Raw genomic sequence first — 23807 nt, forward strand, 5'->3', positions numbered from 1 at the left:
GCAGACAGAGGCTATGGCAGGTGAGGCCATGGCTCCTTATGTCAGGGAGAGATGGTGCTAACAGATTATTCCATGTGCAAATACAAGAAACTAAGTCCTTTCTCATCCTCATGATGAATCAATCATCTCATCCTGTTCTCAGAAATCTTCAGAAGTCACTGGGATTAAAGAGCAACACAGGTAGAGAACTGAATGTGGAAACCCTAACTCCTTGGGCTCAACACAACATAGAAGCACACAGACTACCTTTGTAACCTCTTTAGATGAACCACCAAAAGAAGAACCAAAAAAACAGGGGATTTTTGTTCTGTTTATTCTCAGACACAAGTGTATCTCCTGTGATGAATCAGCTTATCCAGATGAGTTAGGCCTTCAAGAGGAAAAGCAGGGCTTGTGGATCAACAGATATTTCATAAATCAAGGTTCCCCCATCTTCTTGGAATTACCCTCCAGTTACTACATCCCCTGAAGCATGTTGAAGAAAACTATCCAGAGTGACCACCATTTTGTCTATCAATGAGCCTCTGTCTAGAATGACTTTCAAAGCAACACCCAATTAATGCACTATCTTCAACCCAGTTATCACAACTTAAAAATGAAAAAAAATGACCAACCTAAAAATACTCATGATACCCTTGCAATTTTGAGAGCTTAGTTCTCATATTATCAAATTAATACAACTTGCTTATAAATTCAAATCTATTTGAAAGTAATTTGCCTTTGATAGGAAGAGATTTTTATCAGATGCTCTCTGAGTTTGAGTGAATTTTTTTTTAAAGGTTTATTTATGCATACAGAACTGGGGTACAGGCTAGAAGTGCAGGAAGTGAGAGGATTCACTAGAGACAAAGTGGGGAACAAAACAGACAGAATGATGAAGTACACTGCTGAGGGGAGCAGCAGGCAGATCAGGAGAGGTCTGCAGTGCCATGTGGATCACCTCCAGGGCGGGGATCGAACTCATGCTGCAGTGGCTGCAATAGCTTCATAGTGCTGTGCTTTATGTAACCCAATGCGCCACCAGGGAGGGCCCACTTTGAGCAAATTTGAAGAAAATCAATGTCCCACATAGAGTACATCACTCATTCTACTCCTTCACTTCATGCTTCTACCCTCGGCCCTTTTTCTGTATATGCCTCATTGTCCTTCAAGGACCTTCAAGTCAGTCCCTGTAACTTTCTAACTTCTTCAACGTATGTAAATTTACCTGAATCTTGCTGTTCTCATGAATTCCAATTTAATACTTGGTTATTTCTTATATAACATAAGGGCCATGTCTTGTCATCTTTAATAAGTTTCATAAAGGCAAAAATGATGTTATACAGAACTATAGAGAATGTAATTAAAGTTTACTTAATACATTCCTGAATCTAAGCTTGAAATATTTTGCCATTCCCTATTACAATTCTTTTCAAGGTGCTTTAAGATTTATGATTCTACTAAGATAATTTTGTTATTAGTTACCTGATTTCTGCTGTAAAACTAATTCACTGTTGCTTCAAAATTTTACAATGAAATGATTTTAATTATGCCATTTTAATGGGATAGTTTATGCCAAAAAAGGTAACGTAATTTTCATTTGAAACTGGAGCTAAGGATTAATTAAAAGTAATCTACTGTTGTTTTAACATCTGTTGTTAAGATTCTGAAATACTTTCCAGCAACTGTAAATCCCTAAAAAATGTATTTAACAGGTATATCTGCTTAATTTATAAAATGTAGCAGTTTAAGAAAATTCAAGTCTAAAGGCTGTGATTAGAGAGACTGCATCACGTCGAGACTGCATCACATCAGCAGAACAATACAAAAGCAAAGTGCTATTTGTATAAAAAAAATGAAAACCCCTTTACTTGAAGAATTGCACTAAAATCTACTTGAACAATGTCATTCTTTTGATTTGACTATGGGAAAGACTAAAATAGGAAAAGAAGATTGAAATAATAAAAGGTTTTGTAACAAAAATTCAAAATCCATTCCTGTTTAGTTGTTTTGGGGTACCTTCAGATATACTCTTTCTAATCATATTACCTTCACCCCTTTTAGCACCTTACGATGGAGGACATCAAAAAACATCAGTTGGCGTCCCTAATAGGAGGAATATAGGGGAACTAAAGAAGGAATCAGGGAAAAACTAAACAAAAACAAAAATAGCAGGCAAAAGATAAATCAGAGACATTCAGCAGGGGATGGGGAAGGAGAGGGAGAGGGAGCAGAACAGAGGAGGGAAGAGCACACACAAAAAGCATTTAAATAGCAACAAAACTTAAATAACCTGAAGGCATTAGCAAGTTCGGTTTGCACAGCAGCAAGGCTGTAAAATTTCAAAATACCTCCCTTAGCATCAGGAACTTCAGAAACTGATACATGCCTGGATCCGAGAGAGGTAGAATCCTCTCTGTTTTAGAATACATCACCTTTTTCTCACCTTCACACAAATAAGTTCTTCCTTTGATCTAGTATTTCACACTATCTTCAAAGAGAAATTGAACTATGCTTCTCTGCTTAAGTAGAAGCAGATATTAAGAAACAGGAATAACTATATAAAAAACTTCAAACCATTGTAGAGCCATAACATGAGTTTCTCTTGTAAGCCTTTCGAAGACGAGATCAGAGAAAACAATCTGTAAAAAATTGGTCTTGAAATTTGTTGGTACATGCTTTAAGGTTTAGTACCATTAATTTTTGTAAATATTCCATGAGCTAGGAAAAAAATGTATTTATCAAGACTTCTTTTCTCTGATTTTTGGGATAATGTAATTGTAGAAATGAATGTCTTTAAAAGAAACAAACAAAAGACTCATTGCTGAAGCAAGTAATAAGGTTAAGAATAAATCTGGTCATTTTTTTCAAGACTTTCACAAATGCTCTTGAATTTACGAGCAACAGCACATCAGCTACTTGAGACCTCTCTGTCTTGAAATTGGCACAGATTCCTACCAGTGTTCACTGCAACAGACTGATAATATCTTCTATGGGTTTGTTTGTCTTAACTAAATCACAAGTAAACTGGGGGTTGGAAAAGAACACATTTGAATCAATGTTGAATGGTCACACTTTGAGAAAATGGCAGCACCAAGAAAAAGCAAAAATTAGTGAGTTTCTCCTTGAAATATCAAGGATGTACCCAAAGGCTCCTGTCATTCTCATATTATTTCCTTCCCAGCATGTTCTCAGCTAGTAACAGGGTGGTCCCCAGGAAAAGAGAAAGTTCCAGGTTCCCTGCCCCACCCAGGAGGAGGGTGGAGGTAGCAGAGAAGGATCTGAAGAAGGAAGCAGCAAATGGGCTCTCAGATAAGCATTTGCAGATTTGCCTTCTTTGACAAATTTATGACAAAATTGGTTCTCCCAGAGCTCTTAATTGATTGTGTTTTCCTTGCACTTCCTCTTCCTTGACAGGTTTAGGGTCAAGGAAAGGAATCCCAAACAAAAGTAAATGATGGGAAAGCTTGCTGGCACCGACTTCTCTTTCTCTCTGTGCTTCCCCCTGCTCCCTCCCCATTACTCTTGCTGATTCCCCCATTTTTGTTTGTCTTTGTGTAAATAAAGGCTGGTGCCCACTGGTCTCCATCCCAGCATCAACTTTTACTCCCTCCCCTTTGCGGACAGTCGCCCACCTCCCCTTTCCTTTGTTGAACATTGTATAAATAGCCCTGTAACCTGCCAAAGAGCAGGACGGTGGTCTTTCGGACATGAGTCCTCTGCCCTCCTCATTTGTCGACAAATAAAACCACTTTCCTTTTCCTCAATCTCTGTTTCCTTTTATTGGCTGAGGAAAACTGAGACCAGCGTTCGGTAACAGCAGGATGGAGAGCCAGAAGGAAACCTGAGGAAGCCACATGGAGCAGGGAGCATGTGATGAAGAAACCGGGCTTGTTTCTTGGCCCTGTGCTGGTTGAAACAGATGTGGGAGAGAGACTTGTGGGGAGGTGACTATGGCCGTGTTTATACTGATTTTGATTTTGCTCTTTTCCTTCCAGACTTGTCTGGCCATGTCTGACCTTTTACTATGGGTCCCTACCAGAAAGTGCTTTAGGTTGTGGCGGGCTTTCAGACATTGCTTTGGACCAATCCCTTTGGGGTGGACTTTTACCCACAAGGGGATGGGTAACTTCATGTGTTTGGTTTGGAATTTATATTCTTTATCTTCTGTGTTGCATACTTACTGTGTTAAAGTTCCTTATTTCATTAAAGTCTTATGCTTTGTCTTGATGTAGCAGATGGCAGAACTAGTTAGAGCAGGCCGGTTTGGGGGTTCAGTGGTGCTGTTATAGGGCAGAGAATCTATATCAGGGCAGAATCTGCTCCAGGACAGGGAGAGAGGGGCATCCCTCAAGGAAACCAGCACAGTTTCTTCCTCACATGCCTGCTGCTCCATGTGGCTTCCTCAGGTCTCCTTCTTGTTCTCCATCCAGCTTCCTTCCTTTCTTCTCTTCTGATTCCTTCTCTCCTTTTTGTCTGCTCAGCTCCACCCACCTTCTGGGTGGGGCAGGGAACCTGGAACTTCCCCTTTTCCTAGGGACCACCCTATTATAGTGCCCCTCTCTCCCTGCCCTGTGACATTAGGGATTTGGGTGCCTTGGGAAAGGTAGCAAAACCAGGTGGGGGCTCTGTCAGAGACAAAGGTAGCAGGAGTCTTCTGTTCACAATTTTGCAAAATTTACCTCACCGACCACACCATCCCTTCCAGGGATCAGCTGGAAATCTGACCTCATGCATTTGGGAAGCTCTCAACTTCTGAAATGAATTAAAATTCCCAGCTGCTCTTGCCTGGTGTCTTGAGAGGTACAACTACCCACAGAGATTTGCATTTGTTCTTGTTAAATGTCTACTTCTTTCCTACATCCCATCATTCCACCAGACATTTAAGAGTGAGAACAGCTTGAATATTTGCAAATGCCTAGGCAGATTTGACAAAACTGCCCAAAAGCATCTGGTACTGTCCACACAGAGGAGCTGTGGGTCTCGTGCTGTGCAGTCTGAGAAGCTGTAACAGGTCTTACTTGAGAAAAGATTCCATAAGACAACAAGGAAAAATAGAGATTCTACAAAAAATGAACAACTTCATTGATGAGTAAAGACTTCATTGATGGAGGGAAGAAGGAGGCAGAGAATGAAAAGAATGGGGTGTGTTTTCTGAAATTCTAATCAACTTATTTTTTAAAATTACATGACTGCTTTCAGAACATTTTAAAAAGGGAGAAAACAGTCATTCACAAGAGCAAAGCTGACCAAAATCTTCTTGCTGAATTCTAACACTTTAGGATTTGTCCGTATCCATCTTGTTTCTTAGTGACTATCACTGGGGAGTTGCTATGTCTCAGTCTTACTGTCATTTCTTCTACACATGATCTTGCCTTCCCTACTTGCTGACTTCTAAAACCCTCTTTCAGGGCTATTTTCTTCAGATACAGGACACCCGGGAGACACAGGACACTTGTTTCATGACAAAGTCTCCTCTAAACTGAAGTTCTCCAATTCAAAAGGGTGTTGGCAAATCACAAAACATGCAGCACCCACTCTTGTTATAGCTTCCCCCATCTTTGTTCCCTGCATCTTCATGCCTCTAAGCCTACATTCTGTGCTAAACCATTACTGCTCCTACTAAGAGGAAAACAAGGATTCTCATTTCTCAATGGTAGGAGCATGAACTACTTTTGTTAGGCTTTTGTGAAAATCATGTGATCTCTCCTTAGCTTCCAGGTATACTGTTGAAAGACTTCCTCCCTCCCCTGGAAGAAGGGTGCTCTAAATTGTCCTTCCTGTTTTCGTTTCAAATACCTTGGAGCAATTGTTTAGCAGGCCAAGAGAACTTCCTGCTCTAAAGGTCATGCCCACATTTGTTAGACACCACAACATAAAAATTAGTCACATCTTCCTTGTCAGTACCTTCAGTTTACACTTGTAAAGACACAATTTAAAAAAATAAGGATTCAATTTAAGGACTATTAAAGCAGCTTGCTTTAGTCACAAAGAAGAGGAGTAATCAAGAAAAGTACACTGAGCGTACATGAGTCACGTCATCATTGAATAGTATTTTCATTTAATAAAATAGCATCTAACTTACAGTCATTAGAATTATAAGATCTTTTATTTCAGCTGTATGATTTGCTTGTTTTATCTGGAGGAGCGGAATGTGTTTCTCTTTTTCTGGGGCAAAAACAAATTGAAAACCCCATGGGGAACCCAAAATCTAAGGGAAAAAATCAGAGCTTTAGTCCATTGTGATTACTGTGTTAATTCCTTACTGCTGCCACAATAAGGGCCACATAGTCAGTGACTTGAAACAACACAAATTTACCATCTTGCAGTTCTGGAGCTAGAAGTCTGCCATAGGTCTCACAGGGCAAAAGTCAAGATGGCGGCAGAGTTACCTTTGTTCTATGATTCTATGTCAGAACTCATATCCTTGCCTTTGCCAGGTTCTTGACCCTGCCCGCTTCCTTCACTCACGTGACTCTTTTATCTCCAAAGCCTCAGTCACATCACTGTGTCCACTGCTTCTGTCCCCAAATCTCCTCCCCTACTCCTACCTTTCGTTCATTAAGGTCCTGTGAATACACTGGGCCCACCCAGGTCAGTCCCAGGTCAGTCCAGAACAGCCTTGTCCTTTTAAGAACCTTAGTGAACTACATCTACAAGATTCTTTCTGCCATTTAAAACACAGTCCTGGGTTTCTGGGGTTGGGATGTGGATAACTTGGAGAAACTACTATTCTCGCTAACCCTGTTTTGCAATGTTTTTCAAATTTAATGTATTCAAGAAAACACCCTACCCTTAACCTTCAATGTTAATAGTTTCCCCTATTGTTTTTATCCTTGATCATTTTGATGGGAGTTTGACAGAAGTGGTGTTAAACACATGAACTCCTAGTGTACAGAACTCACTAACACAAGTTTATTTCAAATTTCCATCAGTGTTTTGAACTTTGGAAGATTTTTTTTTTAGTTGGTCACCTCTTGCCTTCCAATCTGAAGATTAGCCTATTCATTTAAAAATGGATCATTTTTGCTTGATCATCATAAAATTAAAATTTATAGAGTCAGTCATTTTATTTCTCTTTTGAGGCTGCCTAACTTAATCATTTTTCATGGAAACTACAGAATAATTCTATCAAGTATCAAAAAGTCCTGCTGTTTGTTTATTGAATTCAACATATAGGTTACTATGGGAAAGAGAATCTTTTCTATATTGAATTTTTTTTATATCACTGTGATATATCCTCTACTTTCTCCCCCTGCCCATTTTTAATTTAGTTTAATTTTATTTTATATAGCATATCTAGGATAATTAAGAAAACAAGTAGCCAAGAATCCTGGAATAACACCTCTGTTCAAGTCATACCCATTTACTATGTGATCTAGATGATGTCACAATAATCGAAACTCTACCCGTATCTTATGTCTTTATTTCCTAAAAACATATCAGTTTAGATACACTTAAAGAAATAGTCCTTATTGCTAAAAGGAAGCAGAAACTCTGGAAATGACTGAATGAATACTTAAGGGATAATTTATTAGGTAAATCATTTGTTATAAGACATTAAAAAGAAAATGCTTTACTATTGTTAGTATTATGAAAAGAATATGCTTCCCCTTACAATTTTTAATAAGCTATTACAAATACTATGCTATGAAAACTAGGAGAATAGATCTATGCCAAAATAAATTTATAAACCATAGCATAGGGCCTCGCTGGTGGTCTAATCTGGTAGATTAAAGTCTCAGTGCTATCAAATTATCATCAACCACTGCGGCCTGAGTTTTATCCCTGGCAAGGGAGCTTAATACCTCTCCTGTTTCGCCCACTGCTCCCCTCAGCAGTGCATTTCAGTAGGTACACCTGTCCTGCTCCCCAGTGACGCTGGTGATCCTCTCACCACCACTCCCACACATACCCCTAGCCTACACTCCATTTCTTATATGCATAAATAACATCTTTTTAAAAAACAAATCATAGCATATTCATAGAATCTACTGAACGCTCCAGTGAAAATACTATACATGAACTTGTCTCTTTACATGTCTCTTTAGCATGAGGATATTTCGAGCTAATTGTTTTTAAGAAATAGCAGACTTCTAAAAGTTTTTCCTTACCATTCCCTTAATTGCCTAAAAGAATCTAGACAAGGGGCCTAGACTATCCCAAGGTATTACCATAGGTACTACAAAGAACATAAACTAGGAATGGTAGAGTGGGCTGGGGGGGGGGGGGGGGCAGACGTGTGAATTAGCGAGGTCACTTCATGCATTCCTTCCAATTCCTCTCGGGGCTTCCCTCTGTCTCTGCCTGGCATGGAATACATTTGTTTACCAAACATTTAACTTTCTCCATATTTCCATATATTCCTCCTCTTAAGTTCTAAGCCCCTATGTCCTAGCTTAAGATGGCATATAACCCTAGAATACCAAGGAACCAAGTGTTTTTTTTGTGGTCTCCATATATACATAATGAAATTGCTTTTCTCTTGTTAATTTGTCTCATATCAACTGATTAGACCAGTCGAAAGAAACTGGCAGGTGGGATGGATTTCTTCTCTTACAAAGTACATAGACCAGCATAGGTAACTGTCAAAAATAAGATCAGAGTGCTCAAAAGCAAACTGTAAAATGACAGTGATTAATACATGTAAAGATTTTCCATTCCAGAGCAGTGCTATGTATTGTTCAGGAGCTAATACACTTAAACTGCAAGTATAAAAGAATATACTAGAAAGATAAAAACTCATAAGGCATATAAGGAGAACTTGAACCATAAATGTTTATGTGACACAAACCTAGAAAATGTTAGAACAAAAAGATACTGAGTAAAAGTTTTATGACCATTTATTATGTATTCAAACATCTTAGCAATTCATTAAAATAATAATTCAGAACACTGACTTCTGTTAATGTTAATGTCCCTGTTTTATCTGGAATACAATGCTCATCTTCTCTGTTCTCCAATTCTTTTGTGAGGAAAATGATGACATTAATATTTGTCTTCCTTAATTTACAAAGGTGGTACTGAACTAAAAGCAACAATACTACAGAAACAATCAAGTCCTGTGTAGTATTAGAACAGTTAAGTCAAGAAAAAGAAATTTTCCCCCAAAATAAAAAAAAAAAACTAATCTGCAGGAGCAAAAAAAATCAATTCAAGGCCACATACGTTAAAAGTAATTTAATTTAGTTTTTTTGGTGGTTCTCTTTATTACAGTAAAACAAACATTTTACTATTGATTTTTTTTAATTAACAAGAAACATAAAATGGTATTCAATAAGAATAACAAATAAAAAGTAAAGTTCCATTTTGTGTTACTTTATGTAAGGGAAACAGAGTGAGGGAGGCGATGACAGATCAGGAGGGAGGTATACGCGAGCAACACAGATGAAAGGACACAAAGAACATCAAGAGACACTGGCCCTGGCAGGGAACTTGCCGAGAAGGCTCACCCATCCAGACACATCTGTCCCTACAAACAAACGGCACAGTAAATCCTGAGAAAGCATGCAGAGAGGCCTTCAGTAATGAAGTAGAAAGCAATGGAATCACAATAAACATTCAGATTTGTTAGTTTCCTCCTGTCTTTCCATGGCATCTACCAGCCCAGACCAGCTCCCAGAACCAATCCTGGCTTGAAGTCGGAAAGAGTGAGCAGTTTTTTGTTTTTTACTATATTTTTTATTTTATTTTCTTACATCGTTCTTTATTTTGTGTATTTTTTTTTCCATCTCAGTGTAATCCCCATGGAAGAGTGAGCAGTTTTTATGATTGTGTTTAATACAGATGATCAGTCATGTTGGCTCTACCTTTATCTTGCCTTCATTTTAATCCATGAGTACCTGTCTGTCCTATGAGCAAGTTTAATTTTTAACGTGGTTTTGCTCTGACACTTCTCCTGAATACATATTATGATGACTTTTCTGTTTCATTTTTTTATTATTTTTTTCCCTACTTCATTGTAACCCCCATAATTCTCCCACCACTGCACCACTGGAGCAGGAAGTTTCCCAAGTCTGCTTAGATTCTGCTGCTTTCCCAGGCCTGCTGCTTGCATTCTGCCGCTTGCTGGAGCAGTAAGTCCCTGCAGTGTGCTCTGGCCCACAGTGGTAGCTGTGGCTAATCTTCCCAACAATAAAGACTTTTGCTGTGATGGATGGGATGACAAGGTTCCTCACACAAACTGTATAAAACCTCACCATTCCTATAATTTGGGGCTCAGCCTTTTGGGCTTGATCCCATTGAACCTACTGGTGTGACAAGTAAATCTCTTTCTCCACCTCTGAGTGCCATCTGACTTCTCTGGGAAAATGCAGTAATGTAACAGGGTGGTCCCTAGGAAAAGGGGAAGTTCCAGGTTCCCTGCTCTACCCAGAGTTGAGCAGAGAAGAGAAGGACTCTGAAGAAGGAGGAAGCAGGATGAAGAGCCAGGAGGAGACCTGAGGAAGCCATATGGAGCAGCAAGCATGTGATGAAGAAGCCATGTTTGTTTATTGGCTCTGGACTGGTTGAAAGAAATGTGGGTGAGAGACCCGTGGGGAGGTTGACTATGGCAGTGTTTATATTGATTTTGAGTGTACTCTTCTCCTCCCAGACTTGTAACATCACCTGTGATGCATTACCACACTCTGTGTTCCCCTCTCTCCTGTTAGGTCCCACTCCTGTCTCTTCCTTTACTGTATGCCTCAATTCTGCTATCAGATTGTTAGTTTTGAATTTTTCTTGACCTTTTGTTTAGTTTCTCTATATTCCACATATAAGTAAGATCATCCCGTATTTATCGCTTTCCTTCTAATTTCAGCTAGTATGATCACTTTCAGCTCCATCCCTGTTGTACAAATGAGGTAAATATAGCTAGAACACATCTACATATTGTATAATGAAGAGTCCTATACCCATTTATGAAGGTGAACCTGTGATTTAAAGTTATCCACAGGCCCCAAGTTTCAATTGTGCAAAACAACTAAGTTCGTTGTAAACATATGCTGTAAAACATAGTAGCTATGGTTAAAAATCCAAAATTGTAGGCTTGACTTGTCAAGTAAGGAGCTCTCATGTTAAATACGTCTATCACCCAAAAAACAGGGCAAGAGGAGGGAACTCTTTGGCTGATGAATTACTTTAATTGCGGTGTTGGTTTCATAAGTGTATGCATATCTACAAACCCATCAAACTGCAAACATTAAAAAATGTCTAGTTTTTTGTCTACCAATATATTTCAATAAAACATTTTTAAAAATGTATGTAAAATATATAATGCAATGGATCACAAGTACAAAAGGAAACATAAAATTATAAAACTTTCAGAAGAAACTGTCTATGGGTAAGACAGAGGTTTTAGACATGATTCTAAAAGAATAAACTAAAAAGGAAAAGAATTATGAAATTCATTATAATAAAAAACTTTGGCACCATAAATACTACTTTGTTTTAAAGATTTATTTATTTATGCCTACAGAGCTGGGGTACAGGCCAGAGGTTCAGGGGCGGTGAAAGGATTCACCAGACACAGAGTAGGGAACAGAACACTGCTGAGGGGAGCAGCGGACAGGTCAGCAGAGGCCTACTACGCCATGTGAATCACATGGCGGGCAGGGATTGAACTCATGCTGAAGTAGCTTTAGCTTCTTAGTGCTATGTTTTACCCCGCTGAGCCACCAGGAAAGGCCAAATGCTACTTTTAAAAGTATTAAAAGGCAAGCTCAAATCTGGAAGAAAGTACTTCCAGATTTGTATGTAGAATATATAAAGAATTTGTACACCTCAAAGTAAATAATACAATTAAGGCCTCCTTGGTAGCTCAGGAGTTAAAGTCTCAACACTATCAAGCTATCACCAGCCACTCAGCATGAGGTTGTTACCAGCCTGGGAGCTAACCCACATGGTATAGCAGTCCTCTCCTATCTCCCACTGCTGCCCTCAGCAGTGTATTTCAGTATTATCTGCCTGTTTTGCTCCCCACGTCTCTGGTGAATGCTTTCACCACCCACCCCCACACGTCTGGCCTATATCTCTGTTCTTGTATGTATAAATAAATATATCTTTAAAAAAAAATAAAAGAATCCAATAATATGTAACAAAGCCAATAAGTGGGTAACAGATAATTAACCAAAGACGATACACAGATATCTTCTGTTTATAAAATCTTACTAGCCATCTAAATAAAAATTTAAAATGTGGTATTATACCACCTCATATTCTTTAGAATGACTAAAATTAAAAATACAGTGATATTACCGGGTATTGGCAAATATATGGCACATCTAGAATGCTCAGTCATTACTGATGGATTATACACAATTTTATAGACACTCTGTAGACAGTTTGACAGGTTCTAGAAATTGAACATATATATTATTTATGATCCAGCAAGCCTACCCCCAAGTATTTATCCTAAAGAAATGAAAACTGATGTTCACATAAGTACCTTTACATAAATATTTACAGCACTTTATTATAGTAACAAACAACCCAAATACTTTTCAACTAGAGAAAGGAAAGACAAACTACAGTATATTCATTTAAAGGAATGCTAGTCAGCAAAGAAAAAGGAAAGAACAATTGATATAAGGAACAACCAGGGTAGCAAAGAAAGAAGCTAGCTTCAATAAATTACCTCTTATATAATTTCATATATAAAACACTATTAGCAAGACAAAACTAAAGTGATAGAGAATAGATCAGTGTACGCCAGGGGCAGGAGGAAAATGTGACCACAAATGAGTAGCAGAATGAATTTACTGGTGATCATGGTTACAACTTGTGTTAGAATTATAAATCAATTTGTTAAAATTCAGAGAATTCTATGTTGATTGCCAAATTTTAATATTTTTCTACATAATATTAAATTTTAAAATGTTTGTATTTACCTATACAGAAGCAGAAGTGGATCGAGAGAAACACCACTCTTACCCCTTTACAATCTGTTCTCCACTGAGAAATGCGGGAGATCTTTGAAGATCATCCCCCTGTTCAAAACATCCAGGACTTTTCAACAATCATAGAAGAGAAATTACAAGGCCTGTAAGGCATTGGCAATCCCATTTACGACACTCTCGCAGTCTGCAATTATCTTACAGTGTCCCTTTGACTAACCATACTGCTCTCCTTGGTGTTCTTCAATGAACATTCTGCTTCCAGTCCCTCACCCTAGCTGTTCCCTTTGCCTAGAATGAACTTCCTTTGGGTACCTTTGCTGCTTCACTGCACAGGTTTCTGTTCATATATCATCTCTTTAGGAAGGCGATTTGGGACCACCCTATGCAAGAGAGCAAGTCCTTTAATACTCCCACCCCTCTACTGTTACCAGTGCTACGACTACTAGATCATCACCATCACTAGTCTATGATATTTGCAAATCATATATCTACCTTCACTGAGAGATTCAATCTGCTCCTTTCCATCCTGTTCCTCCATCCCAGACACACCTTAGCTCTCTCTATTTAATGAGGATGGGTACTTTGTTTTTCATATTGGATGGTTTCACTCATCTGTGAAATTCAAATGCCCACAAAACAATAATATACAAATAATAGAAGAAAAAAGTAAACTCAACAAAAAGAATAATATTCCAGAAGGAATAAGGGAAAGGGTGGAGGAGGTGGGAGAGGGAGGCAGATGGGGTATGGGCATGTATGGTTTGGTGAAGGGAAAAAAAAATGATGAGACTTTTATGACCTTTTCAAAGATTTTTTTTTTAGCACATTATTTCTAAAAACAGGGACTTGCTCATGCTAAAGGGGAACAAATGATAAAAAAAAGGGAAAAAAAAAACCACTACCATTCCAGTGTCAGTGTAAAGGATAAATGGGCAAGGTGAAGACTGAATTCAGGAACACAACTGAAAGGCTGTTGTAGAAATCTGGGACATTAAGAGAGACTGGATTAAGTAAGTGAAGTGAGGATAGAGAAACAAGGACTGCAACTAATTCATCCAGGCCTGGATGTAGATGGGAAGTGAAGGTCACTGAGGAGACAGACAAATCTAGTGTGATGTCTTGCTTTCTGAGAGGTAAATCGACGGGTCATGTCACCAGGCATGAGGATAACATACCGCAGCTAGAGCTAGTGAGAGAATGACGAGTTCAGTCTGGGACATACTTAGTTTCAGCTGTCATGACAGTCAAAAATAAAAAGCAATGAGCTGAATTAACCTAGGACTCAGGGTTTACCAGGAAGTGATCAGATGAATAAGCAGCATGATGACTGAGGATGTGCAAGGATTTAACAGAAGTTGTGTTTTGGGGGGTAAAAATTTCCCCAACAAGGCTGGAGAAGATTCAAAGTAGAACGGTGGGAATGGAAATTGGTGAGATTTTCTAAATGGACCAGGACTTGCCTCTTAAAAAAGGAAATAGGGGCGCTCCCTGGTGGCCCAGCAGGTTAAATCACAGCAGTAAGAAGCTAAAGCCACTTCAGCAGGAGTTCAATCCTGTCCCCAGAGGTGATCCACATGGCACTTCAGGCTTCTCCTGACCTGCTTGCTGCTCCCCTCACCAGAGTTGGCCTGTTCTGCTCCCCACTCTGTCTCTGGTGAATCCTCTGAATGCCCCTGAGCCTCTGGCCTGTACCCAGTTCTGTATGCATAAATAAATAAAATCTTTAAAAAAAAAAAGGAAATAGGCCCTCCCTGGTGGCGCAGTGGGTTAAAGCATGACACTATGAAGCTATTTACAGCCCCTGCAATATCAGTTTGATTCTCAGCCAAGAGGTGACCCACCTGGCACGACAGACCTCTCCTGACCCACCCACTGCTCCCCTCAGCAATGTATGTTGTCAGTCGGCCTGTTCTGCTCCCCACTCTGTCTCTGGTGAATCCTCTCAGTGCCCCTACACCTCTGGCCTACACCCCAATTCTGTATGCATAGAAAAATAAATCTTAAAAAAAGTAGAAATATATGACCCATAACTCCTACTTTAAAAAAAGGAAGAGTGGAGGTAAAGGAATAAGGATGCTTAGGTGCAGTGGATGGCGTGGCAAAACACATCTGAGGTCTGGTCCTGTTCCTCTATGGTAGTATTGTAAACCAATGTTTTTTCTCAAAAATTAGAACATGAAACAGAAGTCCTGAATCCTTTCTGCCTAGCCCTGGTCGTGCCAACTTGGCACTCTGTCCAGTGAAAATCAAGTATTAATTATAGGAATGGGCTTTCTTGTTTGACTTCATGAATGATTATTTTTCACGTGTTTTAATATAAACATATTTATATATCATAGTATTCATGTATTTTAGTATTTATGTCTTAAGTATTTTAATACTGTAATGTATTAATTTAATACAAATGAATTGATGGTGACTAGAACAATCTTCTTCAAGAGATGTGTAATAAAAGTGAATTTTGCTATAAAAATAGTGCCCAAAAAAGACCTATCTATAAAAAAGTTCAGCATAGTAATCTAAATAATTTTTTTAAAGATTTATTTATTTGTGCATACAGATTGGGGTACAAGCCAGAGGTGCAGGGGCAGTGAGAGGACTCACCAGAGACAGAGTGGGGAGCAGAACAGGCAAGTTGAGGAAGTACACTGCTGAGGGCAACAGCTGGGGAGACAGGAGAGGTCTGTCACGCCATGTGGATCACCTCCAGGGCTAGGGATGGAACTCACACTGAAGCGACTGCAGCTAGCTTGCAGTGCTGTGCCCTAACCCATTGTACCACCAGGGAGGGCCATAATCTCAATAATTTTTTAATAGGGCTGATGTTCAAAAATTTTTTTTCCTTCACTCTGCCACCATTCTAATAAGCCAGTGAATCTTAAAAAATAAACAGACATCAAAATCATATAAAGAGCTTATTGACAAGACCCAGTCCCAGAATTTCCTAGCAGCTCTGGATTAAGATCCAAGAATTTTAATTTCTAGTATGTTCTTAGATGATGGTGATGCTACTAGATGGGAATGAAAATTTGTGAATCCTTGTTATAACAACTGTTTTCATATAATAAGTTGAGTAAATGCCACAAAAGAAAAATTTCCCATTAAAAATATTATTTATCTCCAATGTATGCACTTTTTAAATATGACATGATAGATTGCCTACACTGACATCTCAGTAGAATGCCCATTCATCACAGCACAAGATGCTGCAGGAGATTCTAATCATTTCCAGAATTACTCTATGTCTGTGTGAAGTCCCAGCCCGAGGCACATGGACAGACTGGATTTTTCATGTTAGCAATTCTCTATTACAAATGGTACATAGAATTTTGATAAAATCATATGCTGCTTCCCAAGTTTATAAATGAATAAAACAAAACAGAATAGCAATTGGTCTAAGAGTATGAACCACTGCTTGAAAGTGCTCTATTCCATGTTGCCCTGAAACATATCAAAACAGAAATTTGCTTTTATTTCTAAGGTTACATTAAAGTTCTCTGTAATCTCGTCATTTGTTTCCTTGAGGTGATTTATAGGAAAGAGATGTTAAAAAAAAAAAAACTGCTGATATTTGCAAACAAGATGTAAAGATAACACTAACATGTGGGCCTAGCACACACATATAGCATGGGTTTTAAAGAGAAAACAAAGGTTTAACATGTAATATTTTCTTAACATTTATCCTGACAGAATTAAAAAGAAATTATCTGGGAATATGCAAATCACAAATCGACACCCTGGTATGCTAAATTTCTGTTTTCCCTTTGTTAATGAGGTTAGCAGTCAAGCATCTCAGCACAGACCCTGACAATCTCTCCAACTTCTCCAAGATTAAGAGCATGTCATCATAACATGTCTCAGTTCGGACAACTTGACTAGCTTTGCTTTTCCAGTTGGGAGTAACCTAAAAGAAGCAACTAACGTTTTAATCATCTCAACGAGCCTAACGTCACGCGAGGTGTTAAGGTGAGATTCTGAATAATATAAATATATGGTCTATGCAGTGTGGAACAGGGTGTGAGGGCTGGGAGCTGGCATGGAGCCTGCAGAGAAAAGGTGGCTACGTGCAGAGTTCAGCCAACTTAGGCAGGGATTGTCATGCTCTATCTAACATGTCCTGGGAAATATATTCAGATATCTTTAGCAATGCTCAGAATGGACTCGGCATTTTTGTGACTGAAGGAAACATGTAATGGGCTGGGCCCAGTCTTTTGGAGACATTCCATCATATTTACTACATGAACTGCCAGAAAACTTACTCATATGATTATGATTTCCTCATAAATTCCACATTTTCCAGAAAAGAATTTCAGATGCCAAATTTCATAAAAATTTGCCACATTCCTTCATGATCCAAGATACATTTCCTCTAATATAAAATATAGTTTTCAGCCCTCCCTGGTGGCGCAGCGGGTTAAAGCACAGCACTGAGAATCTAAAGCCACTCCGCATGAGTTCGATTCCCGCCTGCCCTGGAGGTGACCACATGGTGTGGCAGACCTCTCCTGACCCACCCGCTGCTCCCCTCAGCAGTGTACTTCATCAGTCTTCCTGTTCTGCTCCACTCTCTGTCTCTGGTGAAATCTCTCACCACCCCTGAGCCTCTGGCCTGTACCCCAGTTCTGTATGCACAAATAAATAAATCTTTAAAAAATATATATATAGTTTTCATGAAGATATATCCTACTTTACATATTTTTTCTCAACTATAAAAGCAATGTGACACATATTTTTAGGAAACAGAAAAAAACCAATCAGTGACTTTGGTGTTACCTGAATAAATTACCCAGTGCAATTCAGTTATAAAACTGGTCAATAATTTTAAAAGCATGCACATTTCTCTGTAGCTCCAAAAACCTCTAAGACAGGAAACCGCATATGATGGAGAGATATTTAATCTCCTTGATTCAATAAAACACACAGGTGTGAGTTGATTTTCAGGGTCCCCTTAAAGGTAAACAGAAAATGTAGCCAACATAAAACATACAACTTTCTTCTTTTAAAATATGTTTATTTTCACATCATTTTGTGCCTTTTTCCACCTCAGTTATAATCCCCGTGGGCTTCCCATCACCAAATCACCTATGTCCCATCACCATAGTCAGTGCACTTCCTGCCCCCCGCCTCCCATTTTTTTATCCCATTCCCCACTCCACCCCCATAAAATGTCTCTGGTATATAGTTGTTCATTATTAATATTCCCCCCCCCCTCTGTTCTTTTATGCTCCTGCTATGAGTGAAACCATCAGTATTTTTCTTTTACTTTCTGGCTTATTTCACTAAGCATGATCCCCTCCAGCTCCATCTATGTTGCTGCAAAAGGCATGTGTTTATCTTTTTTGATTGCTGAATAATATTCCATCGTGACATACAACTTTTTTTAACAAAATGTTGTACATTTTCTTGCTCTGAACCACTCCCTGCCAGTCAATCCTATTGATTTTTTGATGCAGTCATGCATTCAGTTGATAAAATTATTAGACACAACTTTGCCAAGCATGGAGTATGTTGCTAGGGATCTATTGGGACAGTGGAATGACACCATTCCTGCCCACTAGTCAGATAGTAAAATACCACCAAACTAATATAAAATTACATTTACAGGAGGACTACAAAGGAGAAGAGTATGCTTCTGTGAGCAGATATAATAGGGGGGAATTAGTTTTCCCAGGAATGAGATGTTGAGTTGACATTAGAAAAAATACAGACGACCAGTTATCAAAGTTGGCAAGGGAAGGTGGTTATTTCAATAATTATATCAGCTGAAAAGAAAGCTTAGTACCTTAAAGTAACATTTTAGTCTCATGTCTTTTAATTTTGTGGGTCAAGATTTTAACAGAACAATTTCCTTCTCCATGTGACACGTGGGGCTATTCCATGTATTCAGTTGGCATCTAGGCTGGTCTGGAGGGATCAAGACAGTTTCACTGACACAACGGACTGCTAGACAGGGGATAGCTAGCTTAGCTGGGCGCCTTCTCCATCTTCCATTTCTCCCTTGTCCCTTCCACATTCTATCACTGGACTTCTAACCTGGCAACTCAAAGCTCTAAAACTGTAGTAGAAACCACGAGTCTTCTTAAAGATTATCCAAAGATTAGCACAATGTCACTTCCATTATATATTCTTGATAGTAATCCAACCCAGATTCAATAAAAGGAAAACACAGATCTTTCAAGGAAAGAGTGTCAAGGAATTTATATACAGCTCTGATTCATCACACTAGTAGAAAGTGAATTCATGGTTTAGAAAATTGCACATAAGAAAGGTCCCAAGATAGTATATTGGGAATATCAACACTCAACATTTAAATTTTATGAAGTCAGTGAAGATGTCTAATATCAAAAAGTTATTTTCAAATTTCACTGTTAGAGGTCCCTCCCCAACCTCAAGAATGTTTCCAAAGATTGAGGAAAATATATGTTAAATCCTGGAAGAAAGTGAAGAAAAAGGCAGATATTTTGTATTTCTCAACCAACTCATTTTTATCGCCATGTTTCACAACACTGTATAAGTTTTAGGAACATAGGACCACACCTCTTCTGCTGTGTTATCGTACCATACCCACCACTAATGCACCACTAAAAGTTAGACAATTGTAATCAACTAAGGATGCTCTCCTTGGAAAGATGTGGAAACAACATCCAGTGTGGGGCTTTTCCCTTATTGAAGAATCAAAGAGGGAGCTTCTGTGAGAGCTTGCCAGTCAGGGAATTACAGCGTGATTACTGCAAGAATAGCCAAATACTGTGTTAGAAAACACAAAAACTAACAAAAATTGATTTGACTTCTTTAAACTTAAGGATAGGCCCTCCCTGGTGGCGCAGCGGGCTAAAGCACAGCACTGAGAAGCTAAAGCCACTTCCGTATGAGTTCGATCCCCGCCTGCCCCGGAGGTGACCACATGGCGCGGCAGACCTCTCCTGACCCGTCCGCTGCTCCCCTCAGCAGTGTACTTTGTAGATCTGCCTGTTCTGCTCCCCACTCTGTCTCTGGTGAAGCCTCTCGCTGCCCCTGAGCCTCTGGCCTGTTCCCCAGTTCTGTATGAACAAATAAATAAATCTAAAAAAAAAAAAAAAAAAAAAAAAAAACTTAAGGATAAACGTTATTTTTTTAATTCAAAAAGTCATTTAATTAGAACTTCAAGCTACATCCTTCTTTTGGGCTAAAACTGAACATATCTGATATGAGAGTGCCTGAAAAATGGCCTACTATTCTCTGAAAACATGTGCAAAGAACAGAGATCATGTTTTTGCAATAACAAAGCATATGAATTATAAAGATATATTTTCAGGACATGTCAACCCAGTTCTGAACTCCATTGAGTAAGCATCTCAAAAAAAGAAAAGTTTTAACTTGTTTAAAAAAGAGAGAGAGAGAAATCAGCTTCAGGCTCCACTGATAGGTGTACATTTTTAATGGTATGTCAAGAACCCAAACAGAGGTAATTTAGATGAAAGAAAACGTTTAAAAATTCAGAACTGTGTACTTACTTCTTCTAGAGGTGCTATGTAACAAGGATAATACTCAGCTAGTAAGGATGACTATGATTAATAATGGGAACCACAATTCCCTAAGCCTGCCTGCTGGAAACTAGAACTGGGCTGGGCTGGGCTGGGCTGCCTCCCCGGCTTGTAGCAAATGGTAAGTGGGGACCACTGCCTAGGCATAGGACAGCCTGGAGAGACAGAAGCCAAATCAGCTTCCCAGCCTGGACTTAGCCCTAGGTCTGGACTCACTGATACTGATCATTAGAGTAAGGCAAAAAACTCAAACGTAAGACCTTGAGGTACCAGAAAGTTGCTAGATAGGAAGGAGTGATTTCAAAAAGAGAAGAAAAAAATGCAAATGAGTCTGGAAAGTAAAATTCCAATGTATTTTTTGCAAAGACAGTTAACCAAATCAATAATTTGAAAGATGAATTGGCTCCAAGGAAATTTAAGTGAGAAAACAGGACAATCTGAGTTTAGGATTAAGTAGGGATGGAGAAAATGTATATTTTAGTTATTCTTTGGACTATATACATAGGTCCACATAGAAGAACATTTATTGCAGCATTATTTTCAGTAGGAAAGTTTTTAAAAGTACAGTAATTTGGGATTTAAAAAAAGTAAAATGTGGTACATGTGAACTGTGGAAATATATGCAATCGTCAAAAATAATACATAGCAGCATGGATTAAGTTCAATAATGTTAAGTAAAACATCAAAATTTGCATAATAGTAGATAATGTATAAATATAATTAAAACACACACACCAAACCAACCATAAATTTCCAAAAGCCTACCTAAGTACCTAAGGAAATACTGTATGTTGGAGGTTTGTGGGAAAGAATGAATGCATTTGAGGATAGTATAAAGATCAAATTACTAATTTCTTAAAAACAAAACTAAAGATTTGTATGAATTAGTGGTAATGGTGTACCATGATCTATAAATGTAATATCAGCTGGTTTCACTCTCCAAAAGCACTTGATAAAGAGAACATGAATTAGTCAATCATAGCTTATCATCAAAACATATCTCCTCTAAAATTTCAACTCAGAATAAATTAAACACACGCTTTTGGTAACATTTTTATTTCTTTTTTCTAATTCAACTACTTAACACAAAATAAAATGAAAGGATAAAAACAGTCCCCTTCCATCAGTTCCACATCAGATATCAGTGAACGGGACATATCACTCAACAAGGATTTGAGACATTAACTCCAAATAGCTGCAAATCCCACTTAAAGCTGAAAAACTAAAATTTTAGTGGACCAAAAACAGAAAAATTGTCTTCATGATAGGTATTATCCTTCTCTTCCAAAAGGTATTATCCTACTCTTTTTTTATCCTGCAAATATGAGGGAACTAACCATTGTTGCTTTCCATAAGTTTCCTTTAGAAAAAAATTTGTTTCCTTAACATAGGTTTCAAAATAATACTTGTTCACCTAAAAAGTAAAAACTGGTGTTCCTGAATAGCTAAGTGCTTTTCATTTTGAAATTATCTTTCACAGTCACTATGCTTAAAGTGATATGCTTTGCAAAACACAATCTATCTTGTGCCCTTCCTGCAGCCTACAATGTATCTAGCCCCTACATGAGAAAAAAAAACAAGTCCATTCGCTATGGTGTTAAAATTTGGCAAGCACATCATACTCCCTTTGAAAATTTCTGTTTAGAAGTAACCTCCCAAAACACTGAAGTACCTAGGTGAAGGTGTGGCTATGTAGCTGGCCAGGAAAAATAGGAATGTTCAAAAATTGTTCCTGAATTTTCCAGACAGACTGTGAATCTTACTAATAACCATAAAAAATATCTTGACAGGAAATTATCTAATAATGATGTTTTTGAACAAAGTTCTGTGATGAATTCATACACAAAATTTTAAGCAGATGATAGACTGACATCCTACTACAGATAGTAAAAGCCATTAATATAGAATGATTGTAATGGTGAGAATAGCTTACTAAAAAATAGAACTGACAGTATTCTTGACTACATTAATTTGACAGTATAGTCAAAACCACTGAACCACATAGATTCCAGTTTATGTAGTGTCCTCTTCCACCACTATCAGCATCTTTGTTTAAATTCCTTTCAAACAACAATCTCTTCAACCTGTCAATAAGTTAACGTAAGTCGAATTCTTAGGCACAATCTTCTATATCACCTAATGTTAAATTATGCTTCTAACTTGTTTTCATTTTAATCCTTCACTCCTTATGAAAGTATTATTATGAAAGTATTACTATATTATTGATTATACTTTGTATATAATAACATTAATATTAATCTATTGTGAAAGTGTTATTATGAAAGAATGCCTTTGTTCCTTCATTTGCATAAACTCCATCCTCTGTTATATCTTCTGTTATGTTTTACATTTTCAAGAGCCTTTGACCCAACTGAAAAGTATACACACACATACACAGTCATCACATGTTTAATCTTCATAATCTAGCCTGCAAAAAGTATACAACCTTACTGGCAACCTCGTAATGGCAAGCAGGTAGCATAAAACCAGTGCTCCAGAACTGGAGATGTAACTGGATGAGTTACAAACAAAAAGTTGCCTTCTTATTCCACTGCTTTATAAACAATTGAGTACATCAAACCCTCCCCAATGCCTTGGGTATATTATTTTACATTTAGCAAAGTGTGTTTATACCGACTGTCCTTTATTTTCTTAACAAGCAACTCTGAAAGTAAGTGAAATATACTTTTATTTTCACTTGTTACATAAGGAACTAGACAAGGAGATAATATATTCATTCATTCAACAAATACTGAAACCCACAAGGATCACAGGGACTATGCTAAAGCGCTAGAAATACAAATATGCACAAAACATAATCCCCAATGTCTACAGTCTTATGCTGAAGAAGGAGTAAACAGATAAGTACAGAAAAAATAAATCTACCATTAGGGAGGACCTCTATATTATGTAGCAAATGCTACACTAGGTAACTGTATGCAACACTGCCTTTAAATCCCACCACTACCAAGAGCAAGGTAATTTTACAGTTAATAAAATTAAAATTTGGAGAGGTTAGCAATATCTCCTACACTTCAAAATTACATTTGAATCCTCACTGCATGGCTCCAAAGTTTGTCTTCCAAAATAATAATCTACGCAACACTGAGCTCCAAATGCTCTAATAAAAGAATAAAGTACAATGGGAATTTGGAGTGTGATGGTAAATTAAGTAGGGCAACACCACACTGATAAGGAAAACGGGAGTTGTGGAGAAGGCTACATAATGCAGGATGTTGCTGAAGAACATCACTGGCTGAGCTCAGTCCATAACTAATGAAGCACATGTGTGCCATTTGCCTATTGCTCTGACCCCACTGGACAGAGTAATTCCAGTTTATCATGCAGCCAGAGAAATTCCACCCTGAAATCTCAGGACATAGTTTATGAATAGCAGCAGACCTAGAGAAGTCTCAGAACACATTGC

This window comes from Condylura cristata, unplaced genomic scaffold, assembly GCF_000260355.1.
Source record: "Condylura cristata isolate star-nosed mole 26May11 unplaced genomic scaffold, ConCri1.0 scaffold00007, whole genome shotgun sequence".
In the NCBI taxonomy this organism is placed as follows: Eukaryota; Metazoa; Chordata; class Mammalia; order Eulipotyphla; family Talpidae; genus Condylura; species Condylura cristata.